Source organism: Styela clava, chromosome 9, assembly GCF_964204865.1.
Source record: "Styela clava chromosome 9, kaStyClav1.hap1.2, whole genome shotgun sequence".
Taxonomy (NCBI): domain Eukaryota; kingdom Metazoa; phylum Chordata; class Ascidiacea; order Stolidobranchia; family Styelidae; genus Styela; species Styela clava.
The window spans coordinates 19,475,598-19,490,082 of NC_135258.1; the positions used below are offsets into that span (position 1 = coordinate 19,475,598).

A 14,485-nucleotide genomic window follows, 5' to 3' on the forward strand; every position below is an offset into this window, starting at 1 on the left:
TCTCTATAACCAAATTTACACCAACGTGAGTCACGGGCGGTAGCAAAAAGTAGGCAATAAAAACAAAAAAGTGCATTTTTGTCCTCGCTGTAACACAACCATTCGTGTTTTTTATACCAAGTTTCTGCGCAGAATGTACGCCGACGCTTTCCTCCATCATGGGATTGTTCCAGTGAACAATTTTTTGGTTGATAAGGCCCAAGACGTTGTACCTCTAATTTTTGTTCCAGCGGCAGCTGCGAAAACGGAGTGCGAAGTAGTGCATCAACCTTATTCATTATGAGGTCTAAGGCTAAGAAATGCGAAGCCGGAAAGAAGTGAGGAGCTCAGAAGGAATGTGGAAAATCGAAAGCAAATGGACTAAAGGTCTCTAACTGATTAAAATAGCGAAACAAGCGACAAAGACGAAGGCGAGGAAACTATCAACTCTTCAAGCAACCAACGAACGAGAAGGAATGCGAGAATACGTCAACACGTTGTTGTAAGAAACGTCGGCATTGTGTCGTCATAATTTCGGGGCTAGCCCCGATCGGCCCCGATGATTTAGTAAAAGAAACAGAAACAAACGAGACAAACGCGACGAGTGGAAGATAAAAGAGAGAATACGATATACAATGAGTAACCAGGGCAAAATCGGCGTCGCCCCGTCGACGTTCGGCGAAGGCTTTGCGAGCGAAAAATGAAGCATGTCGTGAGAATATGGCTAGTGTAGACAGTCTGTGCAACCGATATTGAGGTATTTTTCGAATTTTTTTTATTATACCGAAAAAACAACCGGGGCATTGCCCCGGTTGGCACTATTGACGCGCCGCCACTGCATTTAGGAATGTTTTGGGGCGTTGTATGGACCATATGCTATATAAAGAGTATGATTCCAATGCTTAGAGACAAATCAACCCCTTATATTCAAACAATAAGACAACACTGGGCCGATTATAGGAATCCTACTCAACCAACTACAGCAGAAACAACTCAGAATAATAATAGATCAAATCGAGAAGACATCGAGACTGTTGTGCCCATTCATGCTCTCCACGTTTCCAATTCCCACCCTAACCTATATCCCACTCTTTCTTCTTGATTTTTCGCCTCCCTTGGCGATTTGTGTTAGTTTTCATAAATTTTGTTTGTTTATTCAAATGTATATGTACGTGCAGAAAAAAAAATGTATCTAATTATTCGTTTATAGAACATCTTTCAATATCGTGACAGAGAAAAGAAACGTAGGCTATTATATTTTCAGTCGACTAAATTTTAACGTTTTGCATGTTTCTTCTTGACCTTTCATATTTTTCGTGTTTCGCAATTTTAAATTAAAAAATTTTGATTCTATTTTTAGAACGTATAGGCACGATAATTAGGTCTTAAAACCCGGAATTCCATTCCAAAAGAAGGAAATATTTTATGGGGAAAGATTAGTAATTTGGACAAACATTTTGAAATACATAGAAAAAGGCTGATTATTAGTACTGACGAAATTCTCCGAATTCATAAATTAGATCGATAAAAAACCCTGGATAACTGGATCAATAACGCCCAGGTGGTAATTAGTATTCAAAACTTTGATCAATAAGGCTAATGGGATCGATAGCACCATTCTAATCCTCGGAATATAGATTTATAGATCAAATCCTTACAGTATTCTTTAAAATTCTGATTATGTTAAAAATCCTGGGAGAGAAATGATAATCGTTGGTTTTCTGTATATAAGAATCCATTCTCTGTAGTATTATCCATTCTTGTAAATACAACCTTGACGTGTATACTGTTCAATAAACTAAAGAAGAATTGTCGTTTGTCTGCTATCATCTATTGTCTGCTGGGGGCGAGCGCATACATAACCGAACAACGAGGGGAAGAATAATTCGTAGAAGTTTAAAAGACAAGAGCCCGTGCTCCAATTAAAGAGCTGCGAAAGATCTCGTACGCCGGCCTAAGTTATATTTAGGACACCTATCCTAAACTAGCATGACAAGTGTTGTAAAAACATAACAACATACATTTGTGATATAACCAAGAGATGTGTGGGACAAACAAAACAAGAGTGGTACAAGCAGGAAAAGTTTGGGACAATCATAAGAAATGTGAGACAAGACTGTGACAAACAGGACATGTTCTAGACCAGGGGTCCGCAACTACTTTTTATTGCGACCCAAAAATTTTTTTTCTAACCTCTCGCGACCCAAGCATTTGGTAAACATTCAATTAGTTATCGGATTTAAGACTATTTTCGACACTAGCATTTTACTTGCACAAAATTATATAAAACTTCACATAAATCACATAAAATTGTGAATAATAGCGTTTATTATGACTAATGCAAATTATAAGCTTTGTGTATAATACACAACATATCAAATCGAGGTTTAATTTGGGAGACGGCAATTCGAAGATATTTTTCTATCTCTAGGCTTGATCTGTAATTATATTTCATGTATGAAAACGCTGATAGGCGGGAAAAAATGTATTGGTTTTTTAATGAATTTTGGATGCTTTGCTGTAAGTAATCAGTAATCAGTAATTTATTTTGTCACCAAGAAATACACACTGTACATACAGAACGAGATAAGAAAAGAGAGGAAAATAATGCATTTCAGGGTGAAAGGGGACGCGATCAACCAGCATTGGTTATCGAGCAACGACACCTATGAATAGTCTAACATTGGGTTATACAAGAACAAAAATCGAACTAAATATAGTACTAAAGTGAGGAGTCGGACGCCAAAATACTAACATTGGCAGAAATATGTTTAAAACGACCGGATATTTCCGGACTCACTAAGCAAACGACTCCGAACGCCGACTGGCAGATAACCATGACAACTACGGCACAAATACGGTAACGTTCAAGTGACTGGAGCACCATATTGCAAGCTGAGTTGGACGGTACCGGCACTGTGCTGATGCATGGTTCATAAAGGCTGGGGACGAATTTGTACACGAGGATAATATGAAAAGAGAAAAAAGAATAAAATGTATCTACAGGTTTGGGCAACGGATTAAGAGATCACTAAACCAGGTAATTGCATTGAGTTACATTACTCACAAATAGTCATTTTGTGTGGCATAAATATAACTAATTTCAGAATTTTAAATCACAACGGTTCTGAAGTGCGATCGAATAGGTCATGTAGAATATAGAAATCATTGAATTAAAAAAATATATATACACAACTGTTCAACAGTTCAATAGGACGGTTCATGCAGAATTTATGTCAATAAATTACATAAATTTAAAGTCACAACAGTACAATAGCCTACTATGATAAGGCAATTCATGCAGAATATATAAGTCACTCAATTATAAAAATAGAAAATTCACTGAATTACGAACATATAAAATAAATATACTAATAGTATGGGTCAGTAGGACAGCTGTAGTAGCTGATCAACATAATCCCATTTTGGCCTAGACTGTGCTGTCAAATCTACCTCCACATATATCTGTGAGGGCATAAGTGAGTCAGTATATTAACAATATATATCAATAAAAGTATTTTAAGTAGATATCCGAAAAATTTGCGAAATAAACATTGATAATTCCATTTATTAAGAATAGTAAAATGTTTATTACAGGTTACTTGGACTCGAGGACTGTGGATCAAGTCGAGTAAACTCATTGTATGATCAAGTAATCCTGGAGAATTCACTTTGCAAATTCAACTGGACCGGTAGGTGGAAATCATGAGTTTTTTATACTCTATTTTGAAAGTGGCATAAGACGAATCACGTAGGGTTTGGGGTAGGTTATTCCAAATTCGCACACCTATGAATTTGAGGGACTTTTGGGATTTGGCAAGTGAGAAGCGAGGAACAAAGTAGTTACGCCTTGTTGAAGAACGAGTGTTATGTTCATGCACTGAACTTAGCGAGACAAAATAGTTGTCAAAAGCTGCTTGTAATTGATTGTTTTGAAATTGATGCATAATTTTTGAGATTTCTAGTTTATGGATGTCAGTCAATTTAAGCACTCTAGTTTTATGGTATGAATAATTTAAATTCGAACGATATGGTGCTCTAGCGAGGATTCTAATGGCTCTATTCTGTAAAACCTCTAATCTATGCATGTTGGACTGAGTTGTAGAGCCCCAAGCAGCTATGGCATATTGTATATGAGATTGAAAAAGTGCAAAGTAAACGGTTCTCAAGGTGGAATTTTGTAAATAATCTTGACAGTTTTCTATGGATTTCAGTGGTGTGTGTATTCCATTTTAACTGACTATCAATGTGGAGCCCAAGATATTTATAAGACGAGACTATTTCCAATTCGGAGCCTTTAATTTTTATTGAAAAATTCATATGTCTAATGCGAGAGTTTGGACTGAATAACATGACTTTAGATTTGTCTATATTTACTGTAAGTTTATTGCATGTCATCCAGTCATGTATTTTATTTATTTCAGTGTTCACCTTATTTTGTAATGTGGTCAAATCTGTCGCACTGGCAAGCAGACAAGCGTCATCAGCAAATAATTTGCTCAAAAGATTTGAGCTGTTAGATAAGTCGTTTATGAAATTCAGAAACGCAAGAGGTGCAAGTACAGATCCTTGCACAATTCCACAATGAATGGGCATCATTGGAGATCTATTGGAACCCAATTCAACGTATTGGAATCTATCGGCCAGGTAATCACATAGTAATTTGCCCGCGGTACCTCTGAAACCGTAATGTGCTAACTTATGAGTAAGGATACTGTGATTCACTGTATCGAAAGCTTTTTTAAGATCTAAAAAAGTGCAGCAGACAAACTCGCCTTTGTCTATTTTATCATAAATGTATGAAGTAACGTCAAGAATAGCATGACTCGTTGAGTGACTAGTCTGAAATCCAAATTGACATTTGTTGATTAGGTTAAATTTGGTACAAAAACTGATCATTCTAGTATGCAATAATTTTTCCAAAATAATGCCAATAGAAGATAAGTCAGAAATTGGTCTATAATTTGAGGGATTATTTTTGTTGCCATTTTTAAATATTGGTATAACTCTGGCTATCTTTAAAGACGAAGGAAATATTCCTAAACGAAAAGAATTATTGAATGAAAGACTTCGTGCTGGTGAAATAATATCACCAACTATTTTCAGGAAGTAAGAAGAGATGCCATCGTGACCAACTGCTTTGCCCTTTTTCAGATTCTTAATGGTATGAAAAACTTCCGATGGTGTTGTTTGCTCGAGGAAAAAAGAATTCTTCAGAGGAGTACCCAAGAACTCCATAAAAGATTTTGAGCTATATGGGATTTTGTCTGCAAGCTTCTTTCCTATAGTCGAGAAGAATTTGTTGAATTCTGCAGCCACTAGAACTGGGTCTGTGACAGAGGTACCATTTTCAAGTAGCACTTCAGGGATGGTAGTTTCACCCCTGGACTTGACTCTGATAATGTCATTTATGGTTTTCCAAGTTCCTCTGTTGTTCTCAAGGCTATTGTGATAATACATTTGTTTTGATTTTCGTTGTAAATGCGTCAAAATGTTTTTGTAATTTTTAAAGTACAGACGATTAGTAGTATTACCATTCAAGTACTTTTTTTTAAACATATTATTTTTGTTTTTAATGGACCTTCGGATTCCTCTGGTGATCCAAGGTTTAGAATATAATTTATTTTCTCGACGAGAGAAGGGTCTCAATGGTGCATGTTTGTTAATTAGCCACTTGAGATGGTTAAGAAAGAGATCAAATGAGCTATTGAAATTCTCCTCACCTAAGATAGCACTGGTGTAATTGTCACACATCGACTCAACTTCAGATCTGAATGAATCTGCAGAAAAATTAGCCATGTCACGTTTCATGCGACTTTTTGTCTTAACATTGACATTAGTTGTTGGTAGAGTACACATTATTGGGAAATGATCAGTAAGATCACTGGGAGGAATAAATGACGATGAACAAAATTTTGTTGTGTTGGTATATATATGGTCTATCAATGTATGGGAGGATGAGGTGACTCTTGTGGGTTTTGTGATAATTGGAAACACGAACTTGGACATGAGCATATCTAAATATTGAGAACTCGAGTTGTCACACGTGAAACCAATCTTTATACATTATTCGCTGTTATTCCGCTTATATGTATGGTTTAAGTGATGTATTTCTATCCGATGAGGGTGAGAAGATGAGTCTTTTGTCGGGCGTTGATCCCCACTGCTATAAGTGCTCCGTACGGAGCCTCAGGGCTCCGCGAGCTATTCGTTCACTTAAAAAACTGCCTTGGTTAATTTTGTATCTGTGAAGAAGCATTAACGTCACTAATAAAATTTGACGATGGTGGTGTCGAAATGTGGTAGTGATTCAAATATAACATTATCTTTAACTAATGGCGCAGCAGACATGGTTTTCTAAAAGAGAGGGGGTTCAGAATAGAAAATTTCCGGGCAACACTCATCGCTCAATCCATGGCCGACCCGAGAATTTAAAATGTCATGTCATATCAATTCAATTGTGTTCATCGTTGCTCGCCTTTGAGTTAACTAATATACTACGACAACCATGAAATACTTGTTAAACCGTCTAGTAGCAATGAATGGAATGAAATCGTATTTTTGAGTTGCTTTTTCAGCACTTAGGATTATCGCAATGTTTCGTTGTTAAGGGGGAGTTTGCAGTTATGAAGCCAATTATATTTGATACCTTCATATCGAATTCGGTCTATGCATAAATGTATCAGTGATTTCTAGATGCAGTGATAGGACAAATATCGGCCGACTCAGTAAAATGTCCAAACTTCCATTGAAGGGTATAGATCAGGGGTTGGTAAACTACGGCCCGCGGGCCGGATTCGGCCCGCGACGCTTCACTGAATTATATTAACAAAACAGCTTTATTGACGAATATATTCTTTACGTGACAAAATTTGTTTTGAGAAACTAAATTATACTATAACAAGTATATGATTCACAATCACTCGTTTAATGAGCCTATAATTGATTATAATTAGAGAAATGGCAACAGAACGTAAAAAAGTTGATGCTGAGCGCAAATGGTTTAATGACGCTGAAAATATTCAAATGATCAGTCTTCGCGCACTGCTTGAAATTTCTGGGTGAAAAAATGTGATTCATTGACCATTCCTTTGGTTTTTAACTTTCTAAAATACGTGCTACCCGCCAATGACTTGCAACTTTTAATTTTGGCCCGCAAACCACAAAAGTTTGCCGACCTCTGGTTTAGACTTTAGAGCCAGTGAAGTTATACAGTCATCCCAACTTAAATCCTCGACCCACTGCCCTATCTCAATCCACTTTCCTATTCTCGATCGTCTGCCCTGTCTCCCTCGCCTCCGCCAACTGCTCCACCCCCCTCAACCTTCCTATCCTCGACCCACCGCCCTATCTCCCTCAACCTTCCTATCCTCGACCCACTGTCCTATTTCCCCCAACCTTCCTATCCCTTTCAACCTCTTTGACTTATTTCCCTATCTCCCTCAACTTTCTTTCCTCTATCCACTGCACTATCTGCCTCAAATTTCCCACCCACGACCCACTGTCCGACCTCCCTCAACTTACTTATCTTCGACTCACGGCGCTACCCGACTCAGCACCTAACCTAACGGCGCTACAATCACGACTCGATCTTCAAAATGAACTCTACCATCTTGCGACCAACTTCCATGTGTTATACTGGTCGAGTATGCCAATGAGATGATTCAATCGTACGTCGACCAAACATGATTGACGGCATTCGTAAATGTAGGCTGGAATCTCAATTGGTAGTCAATAACCATAATTAGTGGCTAAAAAATGTGCTACTAATTAGGCTACTGATGGCATCGGGTTTGAGGTGACTGTTTTTAAAATTTCGAAAGGCCATTCGATATCGACATACCTGAGTTCATTTTCAGAAACTCATTCAACGTCGCCTGTATTTCCGTGCAAGGCAAAACGATGAGGAAATAATCAAATATTTGCACGCTCAGTCATTTTCAACGAATGTTCTGCCATATTCTAATGTATATTCAAATTTCTTTTACTTGACTGAGAAGGCTGAAAAGTCAAAAATATAAGTCGCTTAGTGAGTGTAATCCCTTCCAAACTATTTTTAAGCCATGAAATGTTTTGTCGTAGCTAGCGTTGCCAACTGCCCTTTAATTCAGCGTATAGTCCCAAAATTGAGCTTATCTTATCTGCAACTTAATGAAGTTACAAAGGACGCAGTTAGTACGTAATCTTTGGCATCCCTTTTAGTCCAGTGGCGGCGCGTCAATAGGGCCAACAGGGCAATGCCCCGGTTGTTTTTTCGGTATAATAAAAAATATTGGAAAAATACCTCAATATCGGTTGCACAGACTGTCTACACTAGCCATATTCTCCAGACATGGTTCATTTTTCGCTCGCAAAGCCTTCGCCGAACGTCGACGGGGCGACGCCGATTTTGCCCCGGTTACTCATTGTATATCGTATACTCTCTTTTATCTTCCACTCATCGCGTTTGTCTCGTTTGTTTTCTGTTTCTTTTACTAAATCATCGGGGCCGATCGGGGCTAGCCCCGAAATTATGACGACACAATGCCGACGTTTCTTACAACAACGTGTTGACGTATTCTCGCATTCCTTCTCGTTCGTTGGTTGCTTGAAGAGTTGATAGTTTCCTCGCCTTCGTTTTTGTCGCTTGTTTCGCTATTTTAATCAGTTAGAGACCTTTAGTCCATTTGCTTTCGATTTTACACATTCCTTTTGAGCTCCTCACTTCTTTCCGGCTTCGCATTTCTTAGCCTTAGACCTCATAATGAATAAGGTTGATGCACTACTTCGCACTCCGTTTTCGCAGCTGCCGCTGGAACAAAAATTAGAGGTACAACGTCTTGGGCCTTATCAACCAAAAAATTGTTCACTGGAACAATCCCATGCCGTTTTCGCAGCTGCCGCTGGAACAAAAATTAGAGGTACAACGTCTTGGGCCTTATCAACCAAAAAATTGTTCACTGGAACAATCCCATGATGGAGGAAAGCGTCGGCGTACATTCTGCGCAGAAACTTGGTATAAAAAACACGAATGGTTGTGTTACAGCGAGAACAAAAATGCACTTTTTTGTTTTTATTGCCTACTTTTTGCTACCGCCCGTGACTCACGTTGGTGTAAATTTGGTTTTGGAGATCTTAAACATCTTTCCGAGCGTGCCAGGGATCAGCAACTGGACAATGCAGTAAAATACCGAACATTCGGAAATGTTAATATTGCAGCACAGTTGGATGAAGGACGCGCGGTTTCTATTCGTCGGCACAACCAAAACGTCGAGAAAAACCGCCATGTTCTCGGTCGATTGATAGATGTTTTGAAGTTCATTGGTTGTCACGAGCTGTCCCTCCGTGGGCACGATGAACGGGCTTGCTCTTCTAATAGAGGGGGAATTTTTGGATATGGTGGAATACACCGCATCCCTAGATACAGTATTGAGAGATCATCTTGATGCCGCAACTGTTTCGAAAGGGACATCTAATGATATCCAAAATGATTTGCTCGACTCAATGTATAAAATATTAAAAATATGTGTCTTGATACTCCTCTCGTCCGTATATTTTTTGCAAATGTTTCGGGGTTTTCTTCATTTATTTCCGTTTCGGCGAAGCGCTCTGACCTCCTTCGCCAGATATGTAGCCGCCGTCTCCCAGCTTGTGCACCAACACGTTGGAACTTCCAATCACACATGGTGCAGGGCGTGTCCGAAATTAGGTCTGAGCTCATTGAGTGTTTCAATGGCATTCAGAGCTCCCCGGTTTGGGACGAACGCTCTGTGAGGGAGGCAGCAGGTCTAAAGCGTCTGCTAGAAGATGGTGAGTTTTCATTTTTTCTCGCTTTTTTCTCCACAATATTCTATCACGTGGATGTATTATACGGCGCATTGCAGTCAAGGCTAATGGATGGAGCGTCTGTGCAGTCGTGTATTTCAGACTTCTGCGATGCTGTATCTCGTATCCGGGGAACAATAAAATACGACGACACATGGAGTGCTTCTTTACGCCGCGGGCAAACAACGCAGCGTTTGATTTTGTCTGCAAAGGAATGCTGTGACATTCTGGTGAATCAAATAGGCGATCGTCTGCGCACTGAACACCTTGCCGCGTTCTCTTTGATGAACCCCAAAAAATTTTCAAAATTTGCACGTCAATTTCCCATCCATTTGTTGGCTACTGTCTCCAAATTTTACCCCATGATAAACGTGGGTAAATTGGAAAATGAATTGCGATGTATATACACCAATCGAACTTTTTTGAACATCACATCAACTTGCGCGCTCTATGCGTTCCTCATTGATAACACTCTAGTAACTACCTTTGCGGCGTCTGCAAAATTTCTGGACATCATTTTGACGACGCCTATTTCTTCCGCCGACGCAGAGCGAACATTCAGCACGCTGAAGCGTATTGAAACGTATCTCAGAAACACAATGAAGCAAGATAGATTAAATTCCTTGGCTGTTTTATCCATTCACAGAGACGTTATTTCTGGGATGCATGACTTTAATCAGCGCGTTATTGAGCATTTTGCTTCCAAGAAACCGCGGCATGTTGCATATATTTTCAAGCAGTAGAAGTCTAGCAGCATATATATCTATGAGTGAGCGACGCATGTCCTTATCTTTACATCAACTTTCCTTTCTTCATAATAACGTTTTAAACCTTATTTTAGGTTTTGTCTGCTTTCCCGAAGTTTCTGCTACTATGTCATTGTATTTATCTGGGTAAATATTGCCTTTCCTTTTGAAAGAGATTTCAAAATAAACTATGTCTATATTTATTAATCCCTTGACTTGGACCGGTTTTAAAGACACTTTCTTATCGTTAAAAATTGTCGCTTTTGCCGATTGGTTGTTACCGATGGAATGGTTTTTATACTCATAAAATGATGGGAGAACTTACAGCGCTCATCCTGTCCCCGTAGATGGGGGTGACTTGGTCCCGCAGTAGCTTGCCCCGGTTGTCAAAATGACCACGCGCCGCCACTGGGTTTAAGTGATGTATTTCTATCCGATGAGCCTCAGGGCTCCGCGAGCTATTCGTTCACTTAAAAAACTGACTTGATTAATTTTGTATCTGTGAAGAAGCATTGACGTCACTAATAAAATTTGACGATGGTGGTGTCGAAATGTGGTAGTGATTCAAATATAACATTATCTATAACTAATGGCGCAGCAGCCATGGTTTTCTAAAAGAGAGGGGATTCAGAATAGAAAATTTCCGGGCAACACTTATCGCTCAATCCATGGCCGACCCGAGAATTTAAAATGTCATGTCATATCAATTCAATTGTGTTCATCGTTGCTCGCCTTTGAGTTAACTAATATACTACGGCAACCATGAAATACTTGTTAAACCGTCTAGTAGCAATGAATGGATTGAAATCGTATTTTTGAGTTGCTTTTTCAGCAATTAGGATTATCGCAATGTTTCGTTGTTAAGGGAGAGTTTGCAGTTATGAAGCCAATTATATTTGATACCTTCATATCGAATTCGGTCTATGCATAAATGTATCAGTGATTTCTATATGCAGTGATGAGACAAATATCGGCCGACTCAGTGAAATTCCCAAACTTCCATTGAAGGGTATAGATCAGGGGTCGGCAAACTACGGCCCGCGACGCTTCACTGAATTATATTAACAAAACAGATTTATTGTCAAATATATTCTTTACGTGACAAAATTTGTTCTGAGAAACTAAATTATACTATAACCTAACAAGTATATGATTCACAATCACTCGTTTAATGAGCCTATAATTGATTATAATTAGAGAAATGGCAACAGAACGTAAAAAAGTTGATGCTGAGCGCAAATGGTTTAATGACGCTGAAAATATTCAAATGATCAGTCTTCGCGCACTGCTTGAAATTTCTAGGTGAAAAAATGTGATTCATTGGCCATTCCTTTGGTTTTTAACTTTCTAAAATACGTGCTACCCGCCAATGACTTGCAACTTTTAATTTTGGCCCGCAAACCACAAAAGTTTGCCGACCTCTGGTTTAGACTTTAGAGCCAGTGAAGTTATACAGTCATCCCAATTTAAATCCTCGACCCACTGCCTTATCTCCATCCACTTTCCTATTCTCGATCCTCTGCCCTGTCTCCCTCGCCTCCGCCAACTGCTCCACCTCCCTCAAACTTCCCATCCTCGACCCACTGTCCTATTTCCCCCAACCTTCCTATCCCCTTCAACCTCTTTATCCTCGACTCATTGCCCTATCTCCCTCAACCTTCTTTCCTCTATCCACTGCACTATCTGCCTCAAATTTCCCACCCACGACCCACTGTCCGACCTCCCTCAACTTACTTATCTCCGACCCACGGCGCTATACCACTCAGCACTTAACCTAACGGCGCTACAATCACGACTCGATCGTCAAAATGAACTCTACCATCTTGCGACCAACTTCCATGTGTTATACTGGTCGAGTATGCCAATGAGATGATTCAATCGTACGTCGACCAAACATGATTGACGGCATTCGTAAATGTAGGCTGGAATCTCAATTGGTAGTCAATAACCATAATTAGTGGCTTAAAAATGTGCTACTAATTAAGCTACTGATGGCATCGGGCTTGGGGTGACTGTTTTTAAGATTTCAAAAGGCCATTCGACATCGACATACCTGAGTTCATTTTCAGAAACTCATTCAATGTCGCCTGTATTTCCGTGCAAGGCAAAACGATGAGGAAATAATCAAATATTTGCACGCTCAGTCATTTTCAACGAACGTTCTGCCATATTCTGTTGTATATACAAATTTCTTTTACGTGACTGAGAAGGCTGAAAAGTCAAAAATATAAGTCGCTCAGTGAGTGTAATCCCTTCCAAACTATTTTTAAGCCATGAAATGTTTTGTCGTAGCTAGCGTTGCCAACTGCCCTTTAATTCAGCGTATAGTCCCAAAATTGAGCTTATCTTATCTGCAACTTAATGAAGTTGCAAAGGACGCAGTTAGTACGTAATCTTTGGCATCCCTTTTACTATAAAATGTTGAAGAAAAATACTTTATACGGACCAGAGCACTATTGCTTATCTCGGATCAGCATCATATTGTCACAAGAATCACGACATGGCCAATTACTACGGGCATAAAACGGCTTGTTAAAATTTAGAAAACTGTTATTCCTAACAAAAAACCATCAGTAGCCCAAGTAGTAAAACATTTTTAAACTGCCAATTGAGGTTATTGTTTACTATTTGACATTCCAGCCTACATATACGAATGCTGTCAATCATGTTTTGTCGACGTACGATTGAATCATCTCATTGGCATACACGACCACTATAACCCATGGAAATTGGTCGCAAGATAGTGAAGTTCAGTGTGGCGATCGGGTCGTGAATAAAGCGCCGTTAGGTCAGGTACCGAATAGTATAGCACCGTGGGTCAAAGATAGGTAAGTTGTGGCAGATAGGGCAGTGGGTCCGAGGATAGGTAGGTTTAGGGAGATAGGGCAGTAGATCGAGAAGAGAGATGTTGATGGAGATAAAGCGGTGGTTCGAGGATGCAAAAGTTGGGGAGATAGCGTAGCCGTAGTGGGTCGAGGATAGGAAGGTTGAGGGAGATAGCGCAGTGGGTCGAGGATAGGAAAGTTAAGGGAGGTCGGGCAGTGGGTCGAGTATAGGTGAGTAGATGGAGATAGGGCAGTGGATCGAGGACAGTTTTAAGTGTGTTTAACGGAGTACTCCGCACGGAGCACTTTGAGAACCCAAAGTCTACGTAGTAGGATATAACAATGCGAACAACTAAGTAACGAATGTTTTTCCCCGACTTTTGATCTCTTGAATTCTTCCTCGTTACACTCTACCATTGCAAAATTATTGGTACTTATTTCCAGAATGGTTTTGCGAGTTTAGGACTTACATTTACCAAAACACAACTAAAATCTAACAAATAACACGCGAAAACCGACATAACGAGGTAATATCACAACCACGAAAGACTGTCTGAATGGCAAAAATATCTGAGCGCTTCTGAAACGTTTATTGTTACTTCAATTTTGCATTTATGCTAATTGGCCAATGTTACGGCAGTAAAAAAGGAAGTGTATACTCGGGGAAACAATTATAATTATATTCAGAGATTTATAAAATTGCTATACATAAATACGCTGCACAGACGCGATGCTCATATTTATGGAAAATTTAAATAGTTTCGCGACCCAGAGCGGAGGGCTTCGCGACCCAAATTTGGGTCGCTACCCCGTAGTTGCGGACCCCTGTTCTAGACAATCTGGACTAATGTTGAACAAACAGTACAAGTATGAGACAGGAAAAGACGACTGTGATAGAAGCAGAAAACGTGTGAAATAGGAGTATCAAGTGTGTAGCATTCTCTGTAGTATTATCCATTCTTGTAAATACACCTTGACGTGTATACTGTTCAATAAACTAAAGAAGACTTGTCGCAATTGTCGTTTGTCTGCTATCATATATTGTCTGCTGGGGGCGAGCGCATACATAACCGAACAACGAGGTGAAGAATAATTCGTGGAAGTTTAAAAGACAAGAGCCCGTGCTCCAAT

The 14,485-nt window shown here is 39.4% G+C and overlaps 1 long non-coding RNA gene across 1 annotated transcript; it reads left to right on the forward strand.

Annotated features, from left to right (window-relative positions):
* Window positions 1–1,743: 1,743 nt before the first annotated feature.
* LOC144427188 (uncharacterized) lies at window positions 1,744–6,369 on the forward strand. The gene is made up of 4 exons (XR_013477807.1): window positions 1,744–3,019; window positions 3,577–3,671; window positions 4,404–4,626; window positions 5,134–6,369. It is a non-coding gene; the product is annotated as an uncharacterized LOC144427188 (long non-coding RNA).
* The last annotated feature ends 8,116 nt before the right edge of the window (window positions 6,370–14,485 follow it).